This window comes from Euprymna scolopes, chromosome 46, assembly GCF_053919585.1.
Source record: "Euprymna scolopes isolate OS-2025 chromosome 46, ASM5391958v1, whole genome shotgun sequence".
Classification (NCBI taxonomy): Eukaryota; Metazoa; Mollusca; class Cephalopoda; order Sepiida; family Sepiolidae; genus Euprymna; species Euprymna scolopes.
This window is the reverse complement of record NC_136527.1, coordinates 89328068-89353357: the sequence shown is the minus strand read 5'-3', so window position 1 is coordinate 89353357 and position 25290 is coordinate 89328068. Positions and strand designations below refer to the sequence as shown.

Here is a 25290-nt window from a genome sequence, read left to right as displayed (position 1 = left end):
CTTTTCAGCATTAGTCTTGGCTGCCTGCGCCATCATTACAACCGGTTCCCTCAGGTCCTCCTCATCTCTGATAATGGCTCGAGCGCGTTCTAACAAATGTTCCATGGGCGTTACAGATACGCTGGTAGAAGCCCTCAACAGTTGCTTAACATGGGTGGGAAGGCCGGCCACAAACGCATACGCCAGTGTTTGCTCTGACACTCCATTGCCAAATAGAACTGCAAGTTTCTTCAGCTCCGCGAAGAAGACGTCCACGGTTTCTCCTGGCATGAGCTTTCTAGAGGCAAATGTTTCGTAGGCCGTACAGGGATCCATGGCAAACGCCTTGTATAAAACAGGTAACATCAGCCTTCTCCACGGCACTAAGTTGCTGATATACACTTAGGGCGCCTCCAGCTAATCTCAGGGGAATCACGGTATGCACCCCCTTTACTTCACAGAGGTTGCAGGTCAGCTCAACCCTTTCGACCCAGTTGACAACAGAAGTGGATCCGTCGAATTCGGGTATCAGTTTTAAATCAAACTTTGCCCCAGCCATAGTTGTCCAGGAAAAGAGACAAAACGAAATAGCCGAAATAGCTTATGACCTTCACCTTCACCGAGATGCACGACTTGACACACAAAAAAAACAGCCTCATAATCACCTGCTAACGCACGCGTCACTGTAACGTCCAATGACAGCAACAACAACAACCTTCTCACTCGACCTGCCTTTTATACCACTATCTCAATCCCTTCTCTTGCGCATGCGCCTGTAGATTCCTGACAACCTCGAGACTTCCGCTTATAAAAACCCAAGTTTTGTTGTCGCGCATGCCTATACAAGGCACAAACACGAGGGCATTTGTTGTGTTGGTAAGTATTACAGGTCGGACAGGGGGATTAAGAAGTCAGCACCCCAGAGAAGAGGTACTCTGACCTGAAAAAAGTGCCTGACAGTCCCCTTGACATTTCCCGGTAAGGGCATCTCAGGCGAGAGAAGGCAAAACCTGAGAGGGGGGAGATCTCTTAGAACTGCATAGAACTAAACTCCCACCGCAAAATCAACAAAAACTAATCATTACAGGAATGGTCTAATCTCGGTTGATTTAACCCGGGGTGGGGGGATAAATTTTTTAGCCGATTTGGGACTTTTTATATTAAGCTTTGGGTGATAATTTCATTTTTTTTCTTGAAAAGATGATTTTTATTTTATTTTTTGATTCACCGGTTTCGAGTGCTTTTGTCACACGCATTTTCATTGGATAATGTCGAAGATTAAACCAATCGCTGTGCTTGTTAGTAAAATGGTAAGAAACAGGCGATAGAAATAAAAATTGAAGAGAGAGAAAGCGAAATTATACGAAAGCGTTTATTCAACGTTTACAGAAAAAATAAATAAATGAAATGTAAGTTTGATTTTTTTTTCTATTTCTTGTGTGTGTGTGTGTGTGTGTGTGTGTATGTGTGTGTGTGTGTGTGTGTGTGTGTGTATGGTATTTGTGGTCTGGTAGATTAAAGGAAGACTTACAGCCTTTCGTTAAGATTGGCACTTCTTTGTTTACATAGCCATTCGGCGGCAGTGACGTCAGACAAATTTTCAGGTACGGATGACCAACACTGTATATAATGTTGTTTTTTTTTGTTAAATTAAATATAAAAATTATCTGTAAAGCTTGCGGGAATGCTCTGTTTTACGATTGTCTTAAAAATGGAACGGAAATTTAAATTTCGTTCCGTTTTAATTTTTTTTTAATTGCACATAACGCCTTCCTTAAAAAAAACAAAAACAAAAACAAAAAAAAAAACGAAAGAATAACGTTCATCAACCGTACTTTTTATATCTTAAGTAAAAGGGTATTGGGGTTTGTACACATAGATTCGAAAAAGTTGTAAAAAAACAAATATATAACAAATAAATGTTATCAAAGGTAAGATAAGTTACTTTTCTTCCAAACTGGATATATTTTTCGTGTTTTTATTCAATGTAACATGTTTATTTAGCTCGAAAAACATACAGTGTTTACCGATGTATGTATTGGAAAATTCAAAATGGCGCCCGACTTTCTCTTTAACACTGTAAGTTTGGGAAAAGGTGTTATAAACAATAAGCTAGACAAAATACTATTAAAAAACCACCGAATATATGTCAACCTATGTCACAGTAACATATATTGAGTGAGTTTCTAACAGTATTTTGTCTAGTTTTATGTTTATAGCACCTTTTCCCAAACTTACCGTGTTAAAGAGAGAGTCGGGTGCCATTTTGAATTTTCCAATACGTCGGTAAACACAGTATGTTTTTTGAGCTAAATAAACATATTACATTAAATAAAAACACTGAAAACATATCCAGTTAGGTAGAAAAGTAACTTATCTTGCCTTTGATAACATTTATTTGTTATATATTTGTTTTTCGACAACTTTTTTGAATCTATGTGTACAGTAATACAAACCCAAAATCGAATATTGCTTTCATTGCAAAATTGTTTTATTAAAATTAGATTTTCTTACACAAACTTTTTCTTGTTCTGTGTCAGTGGAGGAGAAATCCTTCACGACTGAGACAATTGTTATTTTTGTTCCTTTTCTCCACGTTAAAAAACGACCCTGGTGTCTAACTCTGTCCCGTGGGGAGGCATTGTAAATAGGAATATATAAATAAAGTTTGTACAGTAATACAAACCCGGTATTATTTATATGTTCCTATTTACAATGCCTCCCCACGGGACAGAGTTAGACACCAGGGTCGTTTTTTAACGTGGAGAAAAGGAACAAAAATAACAATTGTCTCAGTCGTGAAGGATTTTTCCTCCACTGACACAGAACAAGAAATTGAAGTGCAGCATCTGAAGAACAGATATTACACTTTGATCTTGTCCCGTTCATGAAAATATGTGCACACACATACACACACACACACACATATATATATAGATTTGTCTATACATAAGCAGTAGTTTGGGTTGTCGCCTGATGAGGTCTCAAGTTAGTAAATACTAGTAGACCGAAACATGCTCATGACTGTGTAGCAACAAACTCCTGCTTATGTAAAGACAAATGTAACTTGCTCTACTTCTGTAGTGAGCACTCTTGGATGAACCTCGTTATATTTCACTGGTTACTCTACCTTTAGAAAATAGCAACTTCAAATTATATATATATAGCAGGGGTGCCCGGCGTTGCTCGGGTGTTTGGAGGTGTATGCTGTGCAAAAAAAGCAAAAAAACAAAAAAAATGGTTAATTTTTTAAAACTTTGACCCCTATTATAACTCCTTAAAATTTATTGTTTCGGGCTCAAATCACTTTATTAAGTTAGATCCAGGTTCAAGAAACCTATATCTAAAATTTCAAGTGTCTAGACCCAAAATTGTCGGAGGAGTTTGGTAGAGTTCTTAAAGGTCAAATCGTTGAAATTTGACCCCTTAACAGCCAAATTTCTGGCTGACACCCGTCACATCGATTTTCCCAAATCTCAGTACCTGGTATTTCAAATTTCGAGTCTATAGACTAAAAATTGACAGAGTTATTGCATAGGGAAATGTACACAGACAGACAGACAGACACATTCACTTTTATAGATATATATATATACACACACACTAGGTGTGTCAAAATTTTTTTGGAATTATTGACACTCCTAACAGAAAACGGCGAATAAAATACAAAAAAATCGCGTAATTTCTCTTTTCAAAGTGTGTTGTTTATTTTCTTTATGGAATTTACTTCCAAAATAAACTATTAAAGTTGTTGAAATATTATTTTTTATTTAAAAAAAAAAAATGTGTTTACAAAGTGCCGGCGAGCTTTCATGCAGCCATTTTGTTTATGTAATGAAATCAATCGAATTTTACGAGTAAATTTTTTTTTCAATTTTTAAACTTTAAAAATCTATCAAAATTTTTCTATTGGTTACAATAGAAAAATTTTGATAGATTTTTAAAGTTTAAAAATTTTTTACGATATTTTCAGGGTCGATGTGAAATTTTATGCTCTTTCCAATAAACCGAATGTAATATTTTAGAGAAACGTTTTTTTATAAATTCACCCCCCCATTTTGAAATGTCTATTAAAATTTTAATAATTTATGTACCAAAGTTTTATATATCACAAATTGAAGATAAAAGATCAATAATTAATATATTGTAAATTAAAACAAACAAAAAAGAACTGTTTTTTTTGGAAATTTTCCTGTAAAGTCCAAAGTGTAAAACTTTTTCTTTTTTTTTTTTTAAAAACCACGTTGATTTTTTTTTTTTTAATTGGAAACCTATGTTCTGCTTATATTGTCCAGTAAGTAATGGACGATGACGACAATTTTTTCTATTTCATTCAATGTTTTCTTTTTTTAGATATTCAAAAAAAAATTTCACTCAACAAAAAAAGTGTGTAAATATAATAAAACAAAAATTTGAGAAAAGAAAAAAAAAATTCCATGAGTGTCTTTTTTTTACAGGCAAAATCTTATAAGTAAAATTTGACTATTTTTAAACTATGGGAACACATATTTCTTCACAGACAAGGCTAGACGACTAACGTGAAGTGTGGTTTTTACTTCCTTCATGTCCATCCATAGTTCAAAACAATTAAAAAAAAACTACTTCCGGTTTGGGATAAAAACGTAAAATACTTTCGTCATGGCGTGTTTTTCAAATTCTTTTATTCAAAAAATAAATGGATTTTAAAATATAAATATGGATAAATTCTTAACAATGAAGAATGAAACTACACATTGATTAGTAATTTTTATAGGTAAGTGATTTTTTGGAATTTAAATCGATTTTTTATAATCGACGTAAGTTAAATTTTGTTATTTTCTTCAAATTTTTTTAAAGAAAACTGATTTAAAAAAAAACGAATATTGCATAATTTGCGATTAAACCTGTTATTTTTTTTTAATTTGGTCTTTGCTCCTTTCATTGGAAAAAAAATTAGGCTTTGAATTACATTTTTCAAGTAGTTATAAGCTTGGAAAGATAGGAGGTCAAATTATTCAATATTTTTACACGCATTCGTAAGGTCGGTTTCTGACACACCTAGGCCGGCTTCCTTCGAAGAGTGTCAAATGGTATTAGTTATATGTTCATGAAAATACATACGCATGCACACTATCTATCTATATATATATATATATATATATATATCTATATATATATATATATATATATATATCTACACACACATACACTAGGTGTGTCAGAATTTTTTTTGGAATTTTTGACACCGCTAACATGAAACTGCGAATAAAATATAAAAAACTCGTAATTTCTCTTTTAAAAGTGGGTTGTTTATTTTCTTTAGGGATTATACTTCCAAAATAAACTATTGAAGTTGTTTAAAAAATAATAGAAATATTTGTTTTTATTTTTTTAAAAAATGTGTTTACAAAATGCCTGTGCGCCTTCATACAGCCATTTTTTTACGTAATGAAATCAATTGAATTTTACGAGTTAAATTTTTTTCAATTTTTAAACTTTAAAAATCTATCAAAATCTTTCTATTGGTTCAATTTTTACGATATTTTCAGGGTCAATGTGAAATTTTATGCTCTTTCCAATAAGCCGAATATAATATTTTAGACAAACATTATTTTTTAAATCCCCCCATTTTGAAATGTCTATTATTAAAATGAAAATAATTAATTTTCCTACCTCAAATTTATATATCATAAATTGAAGATAAAAGATCAATAAATAAAATAAGCTAATTAAAAAAAAAAAATAATAGTTATTTGCATATTTACCTGTAAAGTCCAGTTTTAAACCTTTTTTAAAAACGCGTTGATTTGTTTTTTATTTTTTTTAAGTGAAACCTTGTTATATGTTAAAAAACATATAACAAGATTTCACTTAAAAAAACTGGAATCTTATATTGTCCAGAAAATTTCGCATAATTACGACAATTTTTTCTATTTCATTCGATGTTTTTCTTTAGATATTTAAAAAAAAGTTCACTCCATAAAAAAGAAGTAAAATATATTAAATCGAAAACTCATGTATTTCTTTGATAGAAGAAAAAAATTGAAATTGGTCGAGTGGTTTACGTTTAATCAGCGAAAATTGAGTGAAATATGATCATTTTTTACGTACGGTAACCCATATCGACCAACTTTATTGACTTCAAATATCTAATTAATTACAAGGGGGAGATAAGAGGAGATAAATGTTTGTTTCTTCATATAGTTACTATCGAGATTACTTTTGAAATGTATTTGGTCTAATGTGTTGTTTTTACGTGTTGGAAATAATTATTTATGTCCCTTTGAGGCATCCATATTTGACAACTTGAAAAATCGAAGAAGCACTGCTTGGCTAATGGCAGATAACGAGTTGCGAAAACGTGGTTTTCTAGGACCCTTGCTTTAAAAAATCCTTTTATTTAAAAAGTACATGGTATATAAAATATAAATATGGACAAATTCTTATAAATGAAGAATGGAAGCACCCATTGCTTAGTATTTTTTTATAGGTAAGTGATTTTTTGGAATTTATATATATTTATTAGATTTGGATTAAGTTAAAATTCGTTGAATTTCGTGAAATCTTTTTTAAAGAAAACCAATGAAAAAAAAATTGTATATTTTTTTATTAAGCCTATTTTAAAATTTGGTCTTTGCTCATTTTATTGAAAAAAAAAAATTAGGGATTGAAATTATATTTTAATTTTGTTATAAGCTTTGAAACATAGAAAGTCTAATTAATCAAATGTTTATTCACTACTTTGTAATGGCGACGTCTGACACTGCTACACATACACACACACCCACATATATATATGGGGCGGTAGAATCACTGAGTATATATAAATAATATAAAAAACGGTGCTTGTTCAGTTTAATCAAGACATTAGAAACTGAAAATATAGAAAAAGGTTACATTGCACATATCCGTTATGGAATGAAGTTCTCCAAAAAAAAAATTTCACTTAATTTGATCAAGTAGTTTTTTTTACAGCGAAAAAACAATTTGTTATGATACCGAGCAAAAAAGTTCGATTTTTAGGAAGAAAAGCTAGTATTAAAGATGAGGAAGGAGTGTTGGCACTTTAACTGGAGTTATCTCCCCGTGGCGTGTTCAACAAATTCCATAATGGCTGACTTCAATGTGCTGTTATAAAAATGTGTTTTTCTGTCATAAAAAAAAAATATTTGATTAAATTAAATGAAATTTTTTTTTTTCGGAGATCTTCAGTCCAAAGCGGATACGTCTCTACCACCCATAGCAATGGCCAACGACTCTTTATCTGAGAGTCCATCTTTCAAACTCCTTGGCCTAACGTTCACACGAAACATGAGTTGGAACAATTACATTGAAGGCATTGCCAGGGCCGCTGCAAGAAAGGTGGGCTCTCTCTACCGTGCTAGAAAACTACTAACACCCGAAAGTATCCTGTACCTCTATAAGGCCACCATTCGCCCATGTATGGAGTATTGCTGCCACATTTGGGCTGGTGCATCTGCTACTAGTCTCTCGCTCCTTGACAAGGTTCAAAAGAGAGTCGCAAACCTGATAGGCCCTGAACTGGCATCTAAGCTTCAGCCTCTGTCCCATCGACGAAATGTTGCATCCCTCTGCCTTTTCTACAAGTATTTTAGTGGTGAATGCTCTGACGAACTGCAATCACTTGTGCCCCCACGACGTGAGCACCCTCGACAAACCCGACAGGCTATTAAATCTCACCCCCACACTGTAGAGATCCCTAGATGTAAAAGATCTTTTTACTCCAATAGTTTCTTCCCCAGAACCGCTAGACTCTGGAATTCCATTCCAGGTCCCTGCTTCCCCAACAGTACTGACGTGCAGAAGTTCAAGTGTAACGTGAACCGACACCTTGCTGCCCAAATCCCTACATAGTACCCCAGTAGTTGTTGCCCCTGATAGTAGCCCCTTACACCAAAGTGGCAATTTGCCTTGTTTGGGGTGAAAATGTAATAAAAAAAAAAAAAAAAAAAAAAAATATATAACCTTTTTTTTTTTTTTTTCGATATTTTCATTTTTTAATGTCTTGATTAGCCTATACAAGTACCAAAAAAATAACGAAATTTTATCAACAAAAACGAAATTTAATTTTTAAACGAAAAAGTCAATTTGGTAAAACTTTTTTGTATAAATCAAACTCACTGTTCACATGGGAAATGCCAACTTTTATAGGTTTTCGGGGTTCCTTACAATGAATAAACACCCCAACCTCCTCATGTTAAGAATGGCTTTCGGAATTTGGCACTTCGGACATATGGCCGTTTTAGGCAATATTCCATGTTCAATAAGAAATCTACTTAAATCTTGTTCTCAAAATTTAATTATTGCATAAAATTTTCTTATATTTGCAACGTGTGCACATATCAATGCTTGTGCTATCCATTTTTTAAAACTTAACTTTTTATTATTTTATCAATTATTTTCGATTTTTTGGCGCATTAAAAAAAAGGTGCTAATAATGCACTTAGTGATCTGCGCTATTTTTTTAATCGTATTTTCAAGTTTAATTAAAGTTTTATGATATGTTTTTTTATTTAATTGTAAGGTTAAAGTACAGAATAGGTACAAAACACCCTCCCATCCCCATCTTAAGAATGGTTTTTTAAATAATAACGTTATTATTTCAGCACGGATCAATAAGTGCACTAGTGTTATATTGTCTCTATAATAAAGGGTTGAGTGTTTGTTGCGTCATCTCTAATAATGGATTAGAAGAGATGACGTGTTATATTATTTATTTATGTTGTATCATAAAGGGAATCGTGTGTGAGTGACATGTATTTTCAGAACCTACCTCTGCTTCTTCGATGTTGGATTATCTGGAATTTCTCATCCTGGAGGGAGACTTGATACCTGTTTTTGGATGTTGAAATCATTTACAAAATAAAATGTTTTTGCATGTTTAAATTATTTAACAAAATAAAATGCTTTTTGCATGTGGAAATTATTTACAAAATAAAATGTTTTTTGCATGTGGAAATTATTTACAAAATAAAATGTTTTTTGCATGTGGAAATTATTCACAAAATAAAATGTTTTTTGCATGTGGAAATTATTCACAAAATAAAATGTTTTTTGCATGTGGAAATTATTTACAAAATAAAATGTTTTTTGCATGTGGAAATTATTTACAAAATAAAATGTTTTTTGCATGTGGAAATTATTTACAAAATAAAATGCTTTTTGCATGTAGAAATTATTTACAAAATAAAATGTTTTTTGCATGTTGAAATTATTTACAAAATAAAATGTTTTTTGCATGTGGAAATTATTCACAAAATAAAATGTTTTTTGCATGTGGAAATTATTCACAAAATAAAATGTTTTTTGCATGTGGAAATTATTTACAAAATAAAATGTTTTTGCATGTAGAAATTATTTACAAAATAAAATGTTTTTGCATGTAGAAATTATTCACAAAATAAAATGTTTTTTGCATGTGGAAATTATTTACAAAATAAAATGTTTTTTGCATGTGGAAATTATTCACAAAATAAAATGTTTTTTGCATGTGGAAATTATTTACAAAATAAAATGTTTTTTTGCATGTTGAAATTATTTACAAAATAAAATGTTTTTTTGCATGTAGAAATCATTTACAAAATAAAATGTTTTTTGCATGTGGAAATTATTTACAAAATAAAAATTTTTTTTTTGCATGTGGAAATTATTTACAGAATAAATTTTTTTTTTTCATGAGGAAATTATTTATAAAATAAAATGTTTTTTGCATGTAGAAATCATTTACAAAATAAAATGTTTTTTGCATGTGGAAATTATTTACAAAATAAAATGTTTTTTACATGTGGAAATTATTTACATTGATATAATTAATCTCTTTTTTATTTTCAGATTCAGGAGCACACAGGATGTAAATGTGGAATTCATATGGGAGAATCTTTAGTAAAATAATTTTCCTTTGAATTTTTGTTTTCTCTGAAATCCATCTTCTACAGTTGCATCTTCTCCCTTCATAATGACCCCGCTAATTAATTCCCTAATAGTAGCCCCCTGCTTCAAAGTGGCACTGGAATAGTTGTCAGTTGGTAGAAGCAGACAACCGAAAAACATTTACTCCCCCCCTCTTGATGTAAATACCACGGACCTCTTGATGTAAATACCACGGACCACCAGAAAAACCCTGTCATTTCCATTAAATTTAAATTCAAAAATAAAATAATCCAAAATTATAAACACCCATCTAGCTGAAACCACTGTCAAAAATTTTCCCCAATCTTTATCTGTGCCAAAACCAAAACGTAGATTCCATGAACAAAGCTTCTTTCTTAGAAGTGCACGCCTGTGGAACTCTCTTCCGTTTGCCTGTTTCCCACCTGACTACAACTTGGATGTCTTCAAGTCCAACATAAACAAATCTCCATTACTAATGATTACTACGATATTATCCCATTGATTACTGTACACGCAATAACTCTTATCCCCAAGTGGCTTCTGGGTCTTGATAAGTGGTGGGTACCTTGTAAAAAAAAAAAAAAAAAAAATTTTATTAAATTTATTAAATTAAATAATTTTCACCTGAAATTCAACACATCGAGAAAAAGAGAAAAATATTTTTGTAAATTTTGTTAATCATTTCCATTAAATTTAAATTCAAAAACAAAATGGAAGCTGATCAGAAGGGATGTTGACACTATTTTCTCTGAAATCCGTGTTCAACAGCTGCATGGTCAAGTGGAAGATCATGTCAAGAAAATAAACAATATTTTTGTAAAGTCAAAATTTCCATGAAACTTTTTCAAAAAATGCAAGCTGATCGGAACATTTTGATTTAAGATGTGTAAATATTGACTTATAAAACTTTTCTGTAGAGAAAAGAAACAATAATTTTTTTTAAGTTGGTTAGTCGTCATTTCATCATTAAATTAAAAAAAAAAAATCAAAGCTGATCAGAAAATTGCAATTTGTAAACGGGTGATAAACTACACAAGTGTAGCAGCAAATCCTGGGAACATCAACCTAAAAAAACAGTTGAAAATGACTTATATACCATATATTACGACCATATAATCCCTACAGCCACCTACCATTTTTTACTCCTCTCTCAACCCGGTCTGCCTACTGTTGTGTGGATTTACTCCCACTCCTACCACTTTTTAACACCTTTCTCCACCCAGATTCCCCACACTTTTCCACATCCGGGAAAGCCGGGTACCCCCGCAAGCCAAAATATTAAGTGAGATTTATCGCCTACTGAGATCATGTATGAATGGAAATACGTTCAATATTTGACAGGTTGTTGCCAAATAGAAGGAAGAACTATACGAAAATAAAGACGGACTATAAATTTTATAAAGAAGGGGATCAAATTTTCTTTAGGAATTATTGTGCTGGAACTTGCTTTGGGGAAGATGGTATTGTAATTAGAAGAATCTCAGGAATTATCTACAAAATTCAAGGCGCAAAGTTTTTAAGAGAATCTTGATCAATTGAGACCTCAATATATCAAGAGTCCAAAATAAGAGGAAATTACAATAGAGTTATTTTATGACTTGTTCTGAATAATACCACCCATGAACTTAGTAATGCCAATAGATGCAACAGCGAATAAACGAACTGTTGATTCTTCTGAATGCGAAAGTACAACGACTGAAGTAGTAAAAAAAAGAAGGGAACTATAGGCGTACGCCTTAATTATATACAAAATAAATATTGAGAGCAAAATTCGAGGAACAATTTAATTCGAAGAAAGCTGATAGAGTGGAAGGTGTTAACAATCCTGAAATGGATTTCTCAATTTAAAAAAAAAAAATCTATAAAAAATTAAACATCCAATGTAGCAGCAAATCCTGGGAACATCAACCTGAAAGAACAGTTGGAACTGACTTATATACCATACATTACGACCATGTAATCCCTACAGCCACCTACCTTGAAAATGCTGCTGTGAAACTTGACATAGTTATATGGAATAAGTCAAAGAGAGAGTTGCAACCTTGGTTGAAGGGAGTGTTCCTAATGATGGAGGTCTGAACAGAGCTGAAAGGGAGAAACACACCAAATATCAAGGTCTCATGTATGATATGAAAAGAAATTGGAATCTTAGGGAGATATCAATCATACCAGTTATTATAGGTGCCACAGGGCTTATGAAGAAGAACCTGAAGTCCTACCTAACTAATATTTCTGGTGAACAAAGTGCAAAAGAGATCCAGACAATTGCACTTAAGGGAACAGCAAGGATACTAAAAAGAGCTCTCGGTTGGTTTCAATAAAAAGCAGGGCAATGTTAGCAGCTGGTTTGGCTGCCTCATACCCAGCATTACAATCTTCAAAGGAAGGAAATTTTAAAAAAAAAGTGAAAAGCCTTACACATGTAGCATTTGCAACGCGTTGTTTGTAGAGAAAAGAAACAATATTTTTTTTAAGTTGATTAGTCGTCATTTCATCATTAAATAAAAAAAAATTGAAGCTGATCAGAAAATTGCAATTTACAAACAGATGATTAGCTGCACAAGTGTAAAGTTTGTCTGCAAATGTGATCCCAAATAGTAGCACTTGATGAATTAGTGCTGCTGTGCCTTGTTTGGGGTGAAAAAAAACAAAGACAGTAAGTTATATATAGAGATAGATAGATAGATATTTATCACCTGAAATTTGACACATAAAAAAAGAACCAATTTTTTTACAAAGTTTGTCTGCAAATGTGATCCCAAATAGTAGCACTTGATGAATTAGTGTCACTGTGCCTTGTTTGGGGTGAAAAAAAAAACAGTAAAAAAAAAAAAAAAAAGCGCAGTAAGTTATATATAGAGGCATATTTATCACCTGAAATTCGACACTTAGAAAAAGAACCAATTTTTTTTCAAAGTTTGTGGGTCAAAATTTCCATTAAATTTAAATTTGGAAAAAAAAAAAATGGAATCCGATCTAACAATTCCGATTCAAACGACTAACAAACGACACACGTGTAAAGTTTGTAGACTTTCATTTTCACGAACGACTCACTTGCAGGATCATATTCGCATCCACACAGGTGAAAAGCCGTACACATGCAACATTTGCCACGCATCGTTCGCATGGTGCAGCAACTTAAAAGTGCACATGCGTAAACACACGGGTGAGAAACCATATCGATGCAAAATCTGCACAGCGTCGTTTTCACAAAACGCAACTTTAAAAAACCACGTTCGAATTCACACGGGTGAGAGACCTTTTGTCTGCGATTTCTGCGAATCATCATTTGCCTGCAACAGCAACTTGAAAGATCATCGCAGAATTCACACGGGAGAGAAACCCTACGTGTGCAACGTTTGCGGTTCGTCGCATTCGGAAATTTCAAATCTTAAAGTGCATATGCGCACACATACGCGAGAGACGCCATATGATTGTAAAATATGCGGGTCTGCCTTTTCACAGAATGGAAATTTGAAAAGTCATATGAAAATTCACACGGCTCAACAGAAACAATTATCATAATTATGGAAGAGTGCAATATTTGAAAAAAAAGTCTAGGGGAGGCTCCATGTTTTGACAACCTTCTGGGATTGACCTTTATTTCTGACCTGAAATGGAACAGATACATCAAGTCTGTTGGCAAGCTCGCTGAAAAAATGGTGGGATCCTTCTACTGCTCCAGAAGATACCTCACTGCTGATGCAATTCTCTATCTATAAACGCCAAGCACGTCCAGGAATGGAGTACTGCTGCCACATCTGGGCAGGAGCTGCTAAAAACAGCCTATCCTGCCTTGACAGAGTACAAAATAGACTTCATGGCTTAGTGGGGGATACCCTTTTCTCTTCCTTGCAACCTCTCTCCTACAGAAGAGACATTGCAAGCTTGTCTTTGTTTTATCGTTATTTCCATGGCAAGTGCTCGCCTGAGCTCCAGTTTCTGGTCCCCCCTCGCCAACCTTTCACGAAAAACACCCGTCTGGCTGAAACCATTGTCATTCTTTATCTGTGCCTAAATCAAAACGTAGATTCCATGAACAAAGCTTCTGTCTTAGAAGTGCCCGCGTGTGGAACTCTGTTCCGTTTGCCTGTTTCCCACCTGTCTACAACCTGGATGTCTTCAAGTCCCACATAAACAAATTCCTGATGAATCACCCCCTTAAGTAAGACACTTTATCAAATGTCCATTACTAATGATTACTACGATATTATCCCATTGATTACTGTACACGCAATAACCCTTATCCCCAAGTGGCTTCCAGGCCTTGATAAGTGGTGACTACCATGTAAAAAAAAAAAGCATACAATGTCCAATGGAAATGTTTAAATGTCTCTGAACGGCAATTTGGAAAATCATATGAAAATTCATGCAGCTCAATGAAAACAATAAATGTAAGTTTTCGCACACGGGATTGGAAATTGTGAAAAATATCAGATATTGAGTTGGGGAATAAGGGTAACATAATGGAATGTGTGAATATCTCCACTGGACCAGCTGCACAAAATTGGAACAATAGAAAAATGCGAGCATGAAAAGTAATATGGTTAAGCTTAAACATAGAAAAGTAAAGGACTAGCTGTTAAAACTGGAAAAGAAAAGGACAAGATATTCTAGTAAAAAATATAATAAATTTATAACTTAAAATATTGCAGCATTAAGAATTGATTATATAATGTTATTACAATAGAAAAATGCGAGCATGAAAAGTAATATGGTTAAGCTTAAACATGGAAAAGTAAAGGACTAGCTGTTAAAACTGGAAAAGAAAAGGACAAGATATTCTAGTAAAAAATATAATAAATTTATAACTTAAAATATTGCAGCATAAACAATTGATTATATAATGTTATTACAATAGAAAAATGCGAGCATGAAAAGTAATATGGTTAAGCTTAAACATGGAAAAGTAAAGGACTAGCTGTTAAAACTGGAAAAGAAAAGGACAAGATATTCTAGTAAAAAATATAATAAATTTATAACTTAAAATATTGCAGCATAAACAATTGATTATATAATGTTATTACAATAGAAAAATGCGAGCATGAAAAGTAATATGGTTAAGCTTAAACATGGAAAAGTAAAGGACTAGTTGTTAAAACTGGAAAAGAAAAGGACAAGATATTCTAGTAAAAAATATAATAAATTTATAACTTAAAATATTGCAGCATTAAGAATTAATTATATAATGTTATTACAATAGAAAAGTGTGAGCATGAAAAGTAATATGGTTAAGCTTAAACATGGAAAAGTAAAGGACTAGTTGTTAAAACTGGAAAAGAAAAGGACAAGATATTCTAGTAAAAAATATAATAAATTTATAACTTAAAATATTGCAGCATTAAGAATTGATTATATAATGTTATTACAATAGAAAAGTGTGAGCATGAAAAGTAATATGGTTAAGCTTAAACATGGAAAAGTAAAGGACTAGTTGTTAAAACTGGAAAAGAAAAGGACAAGATATTCTAGTAAAAAATATAATAAATTTATAACTTAAAATATTGCAGCATTAAGAATTGATTATATAATGTTATTACAATAGAAAAGTGTGAGCATGAAAAGTAATATGGTTAAGCTTAAACATGGAAAAGTAAAGGACTAGTTGTTAAAACTGGAAAAGAAAAGGACAAGATATTCTAGTAAGAAATATAAATCTATAACTTAAAATATTGCAGCATTAAGATTGATTATATAATGTTATTACAATAGAAAAATGCGAGCATGAAAAGTAATATGGTTAAGCTTAAACATGGAAAAGTAAAGGACTAGTTGTTAAAACTGGAAAAGAAAAGGACAAGATATTCTAGTAAAAAATATAATAAATTTATAACTTAAAATATTGCAGCATAAACAATTGATTATATAATGTTATTACAATAGAAAAATGCGAGCATGAAAAGTAATATGGTTAAGCTTAAACATAGAAAAGTAAAGGACTAGCTGTTAAAACTGGAAAAGAAAAGGACAAGATATTCTAGTAAAAAATATAATAAATTTATAACTTAAAATATTGCAGCATAAACAATTGATTATATAATGTTATTACAATAGAAAAATGCGAGCATGAAAAGTAATATGGTTAAGCTTAAACATGGAAAAGTAAAGGACTAGCTGTTATAACTGGAAAAGAAAAGGACAAGATATTCTAGTAAAAAATATAATAAATTTATAACTTAAAATATTGCAGCATGAACAATTGATTATATAATGTTATTACAATAGAAAAATGCGAGCATGAAAAGTAATATGGTTAAGCTTAAACATGGAAAAGTAAAGGACTAGTTGTTAAAACTGGAAAAGAAAAGGACAAGATATTCTAGTAAAAAATATAATAAATTTATAACTTAAAATATTGCAGCATTAAGAATTGATTATATAATGTTATTACAATAGAAAAGTGTGAGCATGAAAAGTAATATGGTTAAGCTTAAACATGGAAAAGTAAAGGACTAGTTGTTAAAACTGGAAAAGAAAAAGACAAGATATTCTAGTAAAAAATATAATAAATTTATAACTTAAAATATTGCAGCATAAAGAATTGATTATATAATGTTATTACAATAGAAAAGTGTGAGCATGAAAAGTAATATGGTTAAGCTTAAACATGGAAAAGTAAAGGACTAGTTGTTTAAACTGGAAAAGAAAAGGACAAAATGTTCTAGTAAAAAATATAATAAATTTATAACTTAAAATATTGCAGCATAAACAATTGATTATATAATGTTATTACAATAGAAAAATGCGAGCATGAAAAGTAATATGGTTAAGCTTAAACATGGAAAAGTAAAGGACTAGTTGTTAAAACTGGAAAAGAAAAGGACAAGATATTCTAGTAAAAAATATAATAAATTTATAACTTAAAATATTGCAGCATTAAGAATTGATTATATAATGTTATTACAATAGAAAAATGCGAGCATGAAAAGTAATATGGTTAAGCTTAAACATGGAAAAGTAAAGGACTAGCTGTTAAAACTGGAAAAGAAAAGGACAAGATATTCTAGTAAAAAATATAATAAATTTATAACTTAAAATATTGCAGCATAAACAATTGATTATATAATGTTATTACAATAGAAAAATGCGAGCATGAAAAGTAATATGGTTAAGCTTAAACATGGAAAAGTAAAGGACTAGTTGTTAAAACTGGAAAAGAAAAGGACAAGATATTCTAGTAAAAAATATAATAAATTTATAACTTAAAATATTGCAGCATTAAGAATTGATTATATAATGTTATTACAATAGAAAAATGCGAGCATGAAAAGTAATATGGTTAAGCTTAAACATGGAAAAGTAAAGGACTAGCTGTTAAAACTGGAAAAGAAAAGGACAAGATATTCTAGTAAAAAATATAATAAATTTAAAATTTAAAATATTGCAGCATTAAGAATTGATTATATAATGTTATTACAATAGAAAAGTGTGAGCATGAAAAGTAATATGGTTAAGCTTAAACATGGAAAAGTAAAGGACTAGTTGTTAAAACTGGAAAAGAAAAGGACAAGATATTCTAGTAAAAAATATAATAAATTTATAACTTAAAATATTGCAGCATTAAGAATTGATTATATAATGTTATTACAATAGAAAAGTGTGAGCATGAAAAGTAATATGGTTAAGCTTAAACATGGAAAAGTAAAGGACCAGTTGTTAAAACTGGAAAAGAAAAGGACAAGATATTCTAGTAAAAAATATAAATCTATAACTTAAAATATTGCAGCATAAAGAATTGATTATATAATGTTATTACAATAGAAAAGTGTGAGCATGAAAAGTAATATGGTTAAGTTTAAACATGGAAAAGTAAAGGACTAGTTGTTTAAACTGGAAAAGAAAAGGACAAAATGTTCTAGTAAAAAATATAATAAATTTATAACTTAAAATATTGCAGCATAAACAATTGATTATATAATGTTATTACAATAGAAAAATGCGAGCATGAAAAGTAATATGGTTAAGCTTAAACATGGAAAAGTAAAGGACTAGTTGTTAAAACTGGAAAAGAAAAGGACAAGATATTCTAGTAAAAAATATAATAAATTTATAACTTAAAATATTGCAGCATTAAGAATTGATTATATAATGTTATTACAATAGAAAAATGCGAGCATGAAAAGTAATATGGTTAAGCTTAAACATGGAAAAGTAAAGGACTAGCTGTTAAAACTGGAAAAGAAAAGGACAAGATATTCTAGTAAAAAATATAATAAATTTATAACTTAAAATATTGCAGCATAAACAATTGATTATATAATGTTATTACAATAGAAAAATGCGAGCATGAAAAGTAATATGGTTAAGCTTAAACATGGAAAAGTAAAGGACTAGTTGTTAAAACTGGAAAAGAAAAGGACAAGATATTCTAGTAAAAAATATAATAAATTTATAACTTAAAATATTGCAGCATTAAGAATTGATTATATAATGTTATTACAATAGAAAAATGCGAGCATGAAAAGTAATATGGTTAAGCTTAAACATGGAAAAGTAAAGGACTAGTTGTTAAAACTGGAAAAGAAAAGGACAAGATATTCTAGTAAAAAATATAATAAATTTATAACTTAAAATATTGCAGCATTAAGAATTGATTATATAATGTTATTACAATAGAAAAATGCGAGCATGAAAAGTAATATGGTTAAGCTTAAACATGGAAAAGTAAAGGACTAGCTGTTAAAACTGGAAAAGAAAAGGACAAGATATTCTAGTAAAAAATATAATAAATTTAAAATTTAAAATATTGCAGCATTAAGAATTGATTATATAATGTTATTACAATAGAAAAGTGTGAGCATGAAAAGTAATATGGTTAAGCTTAAACATGGAAAAGTAAAGGACTAGTTGTTAAAACTGGAAAAGAAAAGGACAAGATATTCTAGTAAAAAATATAATAAATTTATAACTTAAAATATTGCAGCATTAAGAATTGATTATATAATGTTATTACAATAGAAAAGTGTGAGCATGAAAAGTAATATGGTTAAGCTTAAACATGGAAAAGTAAAGGACTAGTTGTTAAAACTGGAAAAGAAAAGGACAAGATATTCTAGTAAAAAATATAATAAATTTATAACTTAAAATATTGCAGCATTAAGAATTGATTATATAATGGTATTACAATAGAAAAATGCGAGCATGAAAAGTAATATGGTTAAGCTTAAACATGGAAAAGTAAAGGACTAGTTGTTAAAACTGGAAAAGAAAAGGACAAGATATTCTAGTAAAAAATATAATAAATTTATAACTTAAAATATTGCAGCATTAAGAATTGATTATATAATGGTATTACAATAGAAAAGTGTGAGCATGAAAAGTAATATGGTTAAGCTTAAACATGGAAAAGTAAAGGACTAGCTGTTAAAACTGGAAAAGAAAAGGACAAGATATTCTAGTAAAAAATATAATAAATTTATAACTTAAAATATTGCAGCATAAACAATTGATTATATAATGTTATTACAATAGAAAAATGCGAGCATGAAAAGTAATATGGTTAAGCTTAAACATGGAAAAGTAAAGGACTAGTTGTTAAAACTGGAAAAGAAAAGGACAAGATATTCTAGTAAAAAATATAATAAATTTATAACTTAAAATATTGCAGCATTAAGAATTGATTATATAATGTTATTACAATAGAAAAATGCGAGCATGAAAAGTAATATGGTTAAGCTTAAACATGGAAAAGTAAAGGACTAGCTGTTAAAACTGGAAAAGAAAAGGACAAGATATTCTAGTAAAAAATATAATAAATTTAAAATTTAAAATATTGCAGCATTAAGAATTGATTATATAATGTTATTACAATAGAAAAGTGTGAGCATGAAAAGTAATATGGTTACGCTTAAACATGGAAAAGTAAAGGACTAGTTGTTAAAACTGGAAAAGAAAAGGACAAGATATTCTAGTAAAAAATATAATAAATTTATAACTTAAAATATTGCAGCATTAAGAATTGATTATATAATGTTATTACAATAGAAAAGTGTGAGCATGAAAAGTAATATGGTTAAGCTTAAACATGGAAAAGTAAAGGACTAGTTGTTAAAACTGGAAAAGAAAAGGACAAGATATTCTAGTAAAAAATATAATAAATTTATAACTTAAAATATTGCAGCATTAAGAATTGATTATATAATGGTATTACAATAGAAAAATGCGAGCATGAAAAGTAATATGGTTAAGCTTAAACATGGAAAAGTAAAGGACTAGTTGTTAAAACTGGAAAAGAAAAGGACAAGATATTCTAGTAAAAAATATAATAAATTTATAACTTAAAATATTGCAGCATTAAGAATTGATTATATAATGTTATTACAATAGAAAAGTGTGAGCATGAAAAGTAATATGGTTAAGCTTAAACATGGAAAAGTAAAGGACTAGTTGTTAAAACTGGAAAAGAAAAGGACAAGATATTCTAGTAAAAAATATAATAAATTTATAACTTAAAATATTGCAGCATTAAGAATTGATTATATAATGTTATTACAATAGAAAAGTGTGAGCATGAAAAGTAATATGGTTAAGCTTAAACATGGAAAAGTAAAGGACCAGTTGTTAAAACTGGAAAAGAAAAGGACAAGATATTCTAGTAAAAAATATAAATCTATAACTTAAAATATTGCAGCATAAAGAATTGATTATATAATGTTATTACAATAGAAAAGTGTGAGCATGAAAAGTAATATGGTTAAGCTTAAACATGGAAAAGTAAAGGACTAGTTGTTTAAACTGGAAAAGAAAAGGACAAAATGTTCTAGTAAAAAATATAATAAATTTATAACTTAAAATATTGCAGCATAAACAATTGATTATATAATGTTATTACAATAGAAAAATGCGAGCATGAAAAGTAATATGGTTAAGCTTAAACATGGAAAAGTAAAGGACTAGTTGTTAAAACTGGAAAAGAAAAGGACAAGATATTCTAGTAAAAAATATAATAAATTTATAACTTAAAATATTGCAGCATTAAGAATTGATTATATAATGTTATTACAATAGAAAAATGCGAGCATGAAAAGTAATATGGTTAAGCTTAAACATGGAAAAGTAAAGGACTAGCTGTTAAAACTGGAAAAGAAAAGGACAAGATATTCTAGTAAAAAATATAATAAATTTATAACTTAAAATATTGCAGCATAAACAATTGATTATATAATGTTATTACAATAGAAAAATGCGAGCATGAAAAGTAATATGGTTAAGCTTAAACATGGAAAAGTAAAGGACTAGTTGTTAAAACTGGAAAAGAAAAGGACAAGATATTCTAGTAAAAAATATAATAAATTTATAACTTAAAATATTGCAGCATTAAGAATTGATTATATAATGTTATTACAATAGAAAAATGCGAGCATGAAAAGTAATATGGTTAAGCTTAAACATGGAAAAGTAAAGGACTAGTTGTTAAAACTGGAAAAGAAAAGGACAAGATATTCTAGTAAAAAATATAATAAATTTATAACTTAAAATATTGCAGCATTAAGAATTGATTATATAATGTTATTACAATAGAAAAATGCGAGCATGAAAAGTAATATGGTTAAGCTTAAACATGGAAAAGTAAAGGACTAGCTGTTAAAACTGGAAAAGAAAAGGACAAGATATTCTAGTAAAAAATATAATAAATTTAAAATTTAAAATATTGCAGCATTAAGAATTGATTATATAATGTTATTACAATAGAAAAGTGTGAGCATGAAAAGTAATATGGTTAAGCTTAAACATGGAAAAGTAAAGGACTAGTTGTTAAAACTGGAAAAGAAAAGGACAAGATATTCTAGTAAAAAATATAATAAATTTATAACTTAAAATATTGCAGCATTAAGAATTGATTATATAATGTTATTACAATAGAAAAGTGTGAGCATGAAAAGTAATATGGTTAAGCTTAAACATGGAAAAGTAAAGGACTAGTTGTTAAAACTGGAAAAGAAAAGGACAAGATATTCTAGTAAAAAATATAATAAATTTATAACTTAAAATATTGCAGCATTAAGAATTGATTATATAATGGTATTACAATAGAAAAATGCGAGCATGAAAAGTAATATGGTTAAGCTTAAACATGGAAAAGTAAAGGACTAGTTGTTAAAACTGGAAAAGAAAAGGACAAGATATTCTAGTAAAAAATATAATAAATTTATAACTTAAAATATTGCAGCATTAAGAATTGATTATATAATGTTATTACAATAGAAAAGTGTGAGCATGAAAAGTAATATGGTTAAGCTTAAACATGGAAAAGTAAAGGACTAGCTGTTAAAACTGGAAAAGAAAAGGACAAGATATTCTAGTAAAAAATATAATAAATTTATAACTTAAAATATTGCAGCATAAACAATTGATTATATAATGTTATTACAATAGAAAAATGCGAGCATGAAAAGTAATATGGTTAAGCTTAAACATGGAAAAGTAAAGGACTAGTTGTTAAAACTGGAAAAGAAAAGGACAAGATATTCTAGTAAAAAATATAATAAATTTATAACTTAAAATATTGCAGCATTAAGAATTGATTATATAATGTTATTACAATAGAAAAATGCGAGCATGAAAAGTAATATGGTTAAGCTTAAACATGGAAAAGTAAAGGACTAGCTGTTAAAACTGGAAAAGAAAAGGACAAGATATTCTAGTAAAAAATATAATAAATTTAAAATTTAAAATATTGCAGCATTAAGAATTGATTATATAATGTTATTACAATAGAAAAGTGTGAGCATGAAAAGTAATATGGTTACGCTTAAACATGGAAAAGTAAAGGACTAGTTGTTAAAACTGGAAAAGAAAAGGACAAGATATTCTAGTAAAAAATATAATAAATTTATAACTTAAAATATTGCAGCATTAAGAATTGATTATATAATGTTATTACAATAGAAAAGTGTGAGCATGAAAAGTAATATGGTTAAGCTTAAACATGGAAAAGTAAAGGACTAGTTGTTAAAACTGGAAAAGAAAAGGACAAGATATTCTAGTAAAAAATATAATAAATTTATAACTTAAAATATTGCAGCATTAAGAATTGATTATATAATGGTATTACAATAGAAAAATGCGAGCATGAAAAGTAATATGGTTAAGCTTAAACATGGAAAAGTAAAGGACTAGTTGTTAAAACTGGAAAAGAAAAGGACAAGATATTCTAGTAAAAAATATAATAAATTTATAACTTAAAATATTGCAGCATTAAGAATTGATTATATAATGTTATTACAATAGAAAAGTGTGAGCATGAAAAGTAATATGGTTAAGCTTAAACATGGAAAAGTAAAGGACTAGCTGTTAAAACTGGAAAAGAAAAGGACAAGATATTCTAGTAAAAAATATAATAAATTTATAACTTAAAATATTGCAGCATAAACAATTGATTATATAATGTTATTACAATAGAAAAATGCGAGCATGAAAAGTAATATGGTTAAGCTTAAACATGGAAAAGTAAAGGACTAGTTGTTAAAACTGGAAAAGAAAAGGACAAGATATTCTAGTAAAAAATATAATAAATTTATAACTTAAAATATTGCAGCATTAAGAATTGATTATATAATGTTATTACAATAGAAAAATGCGAGCATGAAAAGTAATATGGTTAAGCTTAAACATGGAAAAGTAAAGGACTAGCTGTTATAACTGGAAAAGAAAAGGACAAGATATTCTAGTAAAAAATATAATAAATTTAAAATTTAAAATATTGCAGCATTAAGAATTGATTATATAATGTTATTACAATAGAAAAGTGTGAGCATGAAAAGTAATATGGTTAAGCTTAAACATGGAAAAGTAAAGGACTAGTTGTTAAAACTGGAAAAGAAAAGGACAAGATATTCTAGTAAAAAATATAATAAATTTATAACTTAAAATATTGCAGCATTAAGAATTGATTATATAATGTTATTACAATAGAAAAGTGTGAGCATGAAAAGTAATATGGTTAAGCTTAAACATGGAAAAGTAAAGGACTAGTTGTTAAAACTGGAAAAGAAAAGGACAAGATATTCTAGTAAAAAATATAATAAATTTATAACTTAAAATATTGCAGCATTAAGAATTGATTATATAATGTTATTACAATAGAAAAGTGTGAGCATGAAAAGTAATATGGTTAAGGTTAAACATGGAAAAGTAAAGGACCAGTTGTTAAAACTGGAAAAGAAAAGGACAAGATATTCTAGTAAAAAATATAAATCTATAACTTAAAATATTGCAGCATTAAGAATTGATTATATAATGTTATTACAATAGAAAAGTGTGAGCATGAAAAGTAATATGGTTAAGCTTAAACATGGAAAAGTAAAGGACTAGTTGTTTAAACTGGAAAAGAAAAGGACAAAATGTTCTAGTAAAAAATATAATAAATCTATAACTTAAAATATTGCAGCATAAACAATTGATTATATAATGTTATTACAATAGAAAAATGCGAGCATGAAAAGTAATATGGTTAAGCTTAAACATGGAAAAGTAAAGGACTAGTTGTTAAAACTGGAAAAGAAAAGGACAAGATATTCTAGTAAAAAATATAATAAATTTATAACTTAAAATATTGCAGCATTAAGAATTGATTATATAATGTTATTACAATAGAAAAATGCGAGCATGAAAAGTAATATGGTTAAGCTTAAACATGGAAAAGTAAAGGACTAGCTGTTAAAACTGGAAAAGAAAAGGACAAGATATTCTAGTAAAAAATATAATAAATTTAAAATTTAAAATATTGCAGCATTAAGAATTGATTATATAATGTTATTACAATAGAAAAGTGTGAGCATGAAAAGTAATATGGTTAAGCTTAAACATGGAAAAGTAAAGGACTAGTTGTTAAAACTGGAAAAGAAAAGGACAAGATATTCTAGTAAAAAATATAATAAATTTATAACTTAAAATATTGCAGCATTAAGAATTGATTATATAATGTTATTACAATAGAAAAGTGTGAGCATGAAAAGTAATATGGTTAAGCTTAAACATGGAAAAGTAAAGGACTAGTTGTTAAAACTGGAAAAGAAAAGGACAAGATATTCTAGTAAAAAATATAATAAATTTATAACTTAAAATATTGCAGCATTAAGAATTGATTATATAATGGTATTACAATAGAAAAATGCGAGCATGAAAAGTAATATGGTTAAGCTTAAACATGGAAAAGTAAAGGACTAGTTGTTAAAACTGGAAAAGAAAAGGACAAGATATTCTAGTAAAAAATATAATAAATTTATAACTTAAAATATTGCAGCATTAAGAATTGATTATATAATGTTATTACAATAGAAAAGTGTGAGCATGAAAAGTAATATGGTTAAGCTTAAACATGGAAAAGTAAAGGACTAGCTGTTTAAACTGGAAAAGAAAAGGACAAGATATTCTAGTAAAAAATATAATAAATTTATAACTTAAAATATTGCAGCATAA

At 29.0% G+C, this 25290-nt stretch overlaps 1 long non-coding RNA gene across 1 annotated transcript; it reads left to right on the top strand.

Moving 5' to 3' along the window:
* Window positions 1-873: 873 nt before the first annotated feature.
* On the top strand, window positions 874-12791 carry LOC145270376 (uncharacterized). The gene is made up of 2 exons (XR_013865329.1): window positions 874-1388; window positions 9811-12791. It is a non-coding gene; the product is annotated as an uncharacterized LOC145270376 (long non-coding RNA).
* The last annotated feature ends 12499 nt before the right edge of the window (window positions 12792-25290 follow it).